The sequence below is a fragment of the Alligator sinensis genome, unplaced genomic scaffold, assembly GCF_000455745.1.
Source record: "Alligator sinensis unplaced genomic scaffold, ASM45574v1 scaffold846_1, whole genome shotgun sequence".
In the NCBI taxonomy this organism is placed as follows: Eukaryota; Metazoa; Chordata; order Crocodylia; family Alligatoridae; genus Alligator; species Alligator sinensis.
Genome location: NW_005842230.1, coordinates 1,001,177 through 1,004,240, shown reverse-complemented (window position 1 = coordinate 1,004,240; position 3,064 = coordinate 1,001,177).

Here is a 3,064-nt window from a genome sequence, read left to right as displayed (position 1 = left end):
TGGCTGGCCGGTGGGTGGGTGGGTGGGTGGGTGCACGTGGCAAGGAAAAGCTCAGGAGAAGAGGGTTCCTGGTCTCCCTCCTAGGTTTCACTTTAAACAACCCTTGGCCCTGAAGTGTCTCTTTATTACTCTGCGCTACGTAGGCTATTCTATGGTAATAAAACCTAGCTTATGCATTGGCTATTGTGTTTGTTGCACAGATTAACAAAATGTAAACTTGTACAATTAATCAGGGTGAGGTGGGATGAATTGAAAACATGGATAACCATGCAAAAGAAGAGGGGCACAAGAACATTGGTATGTCCTCAGGCCCAGGACAGTAGAAACAAGCTGCTGAATGGACTGAATGCACTTTCCGTTCTAGTCAAAATATTTCTCTTATGGTAGCTCTTGGACAGGGAGGTTTTGTTACATTAGTTGTATTCTTTAAAGAAGTACAGAAGCGGACTGGAAAATCAAAGAACTTCTGCAGTCTTCAGGTGTGGACACAGCTGAATGAAACCAGAGGATCAGCAAAGAGACAAATGAAACTGGAAGGATAAAAGACCTCAAACATGCCCAGAAGTTCCATGTGTAGGAGGCAGGAGGAGAGGTCTGTGTGTTTGCTGTGGGATGGGATATGCAAACCTGTGCTCTGCAGTAAGGGGTCACAAAGGTGCTCTGGCTTCTCTTACTTCTGTCATGTACTCCTGCAATAGTTGTCAGGCTTGAAAGGCTGACCAGGAAGGAGGGCAGACCTTTCATTATGCTTCATTTCTGGTGAGGAAGGGGTGACTGGGACTAATTGGGCATGTCTAACCTTCTCTCTGAAAGACCATAGGCCTATGATGGGACTTAAGTTTGGACTACAACTGGGTATCTGCTAGAGTTTCTCTCAGAGAAGATAGGCCTGATGCAGGACTACTGCTCATTTGTCATTAGGTACTCACTTGCTGGTACTCAGTAAATGCCTCTTGTTGTTAGCTCCTCACCTAGAAGAAGCAATGACTAAATTGCTGTGCACCTAAATGGGGGCTTAAGGGTGTTTTTTAGTGAGTCTTGAAGTGATGTAGTTATATGTGGTAAAGAATTTGATCTTTGCTGTAGGCTATATGAAAACGGGGGGGGGAGGAAACTGAGTGAATAGACTCTCTGAAAATGGAGACCTGAAAGGTAATGTGCCTGGATACAGCCCTTTCATGGTTTGATGAAATGGGTTGGTTCACTGATGGCGACATGGGCTTGGACTGAATGGCAGAGAACCAGTAACAGCTGCTGTAACAGATGGTGGCCCAGCAGCAACAGGCTCTGCGACAACAGCCACAGCTGATCTAGGAGCTGATGGACTCACAATAGGAACAGCAGCCGTGACTTGTTTGGCAAATTCATTCTTTCCTACACTTTCCAGGGATAGTCAGAGGTTAACTGAGGAGACCCCGCAGGACATAAGTCCTAACTCAAATCCAGCTGTGCCATTATGTCTTACAGAGAGGTACCCAGGGAATAACCTAAGGTATTCTCAGTGGATTGCGGGGTGGGGTGGTATTTATAGCACCATTGGCTCTTGGAGCAGTGGGACTCTTGTGGGCTCTATTTAACTGGGGTAAGCACAGTCTATGGATGTATGGGTTGAAGACTGGGCCAACAGTACGCAAGACTGCCTGGCTATTGGCAAAGAGATCTACTACTGCCACTTGGGGGTAGATGGGGAGTATCTCTGGGGAGCCAGGTCTTGCAGGATGGCCAGGCACTGCAGGAGCTGGGCAGAAGAGAGTTATAATTTCAGAACTCATCATGGTGGGCAATTTACTCCAGCATTAATGGCCCAAACAAGAATGTGCAGAGACATCAGCCAGGGATGACAAAGCCTGCTTAGGTTCAACTTGAGTGTGTGAGAAGCCTGCTGGGGAGACTGCTGGGTATTCTATGGCAAATCTCCCACTTCAAAAAAACCTCTAGGAAAGTCTGGGAAGGGGATGGGAGGAGAAAGAGGTGATAGGGAAACCAGGATGTCATAGATAAACTCAGCTGGCTACTAAAGGGAAGCCAGGCTGATAGGGCTGGTTTTCTTGTGGAGTAAAATCCACCCTAGTGGTAGGCTAGGCTTTGACCTTATCAGAAGGGACTATTCATCTGATTTTCATGTGGGTACCCCAGACATTTGCACCAAGGTTGCCCATATATAGAGTGCCCTCCAAGTAAGTGTACGTGACAGAAAGCTAGGTCTGCAGACCGAGTTCTAACAACCTACCTATTTTTCTCCAAATAAATGAGCCTGAGGGTGCTATAGTGGGGTAATTAAAGAGAGAGGGCAGCAGAGAGGAATTCCAGACATGAGGAGTCTCTCTTGGGGTGCCAGCTGGGCAAGGAGCTAGCTGCAGCCTTGTTGCCCAAATCTGCAGGAGAATGACAGGGAAGACAAGATCCTGAGATGAACCTATGATCAACTTTCTTTTGATTTTAGATGAAATGATAGACCCCAACTGGGAAAAGAGCATCCACTTAGTGGGAGGACTCTGACAGTGGCTCTTCTTCCTGGGCAAAATAGGTTCAGATCAATATTCAATATCTTTTTTTTTTCCCCCTAACATCTTCCTCTAGGAATAGCTTATTTTAGCTAATCGGTAATTCTAAATTAAAATAGTATTTAATTCTCTTCCCACCAGATTTCACTGGCAGTAAGAGTACAGTAAGAAAGAGACAAGTAAAAAGGAAAATAGTCTAGCATCTCAGAGACACCAAGTTCCTGGAAGTCCTTTTAGGCCATTATAAGAGCAATTCACACCAATGGAGAAGGCCAGTGCAAGAGTTCTGCATCAGTTACACCCACAAAATAGGGTTTAAATGAGTCTAGCGATACATGGGCTTTGTTCTGTCCCTCTGTAGGGGAACATATTTCATCCTATTAGTGCTACTTATTTGTTGCACTTGGTGCTTAGATACAGTAGTGAAGGACACAGTAGAAACAGCTGACAGAGCCTGTGAATGTCTGTGTCAGTGTTTGGGAGTTTTTCATACTGATCCAACACTCCACTGTTGTCAGACTTGCAGTTCAGTTGTTCATTTGACTACCTTATAATTCCAG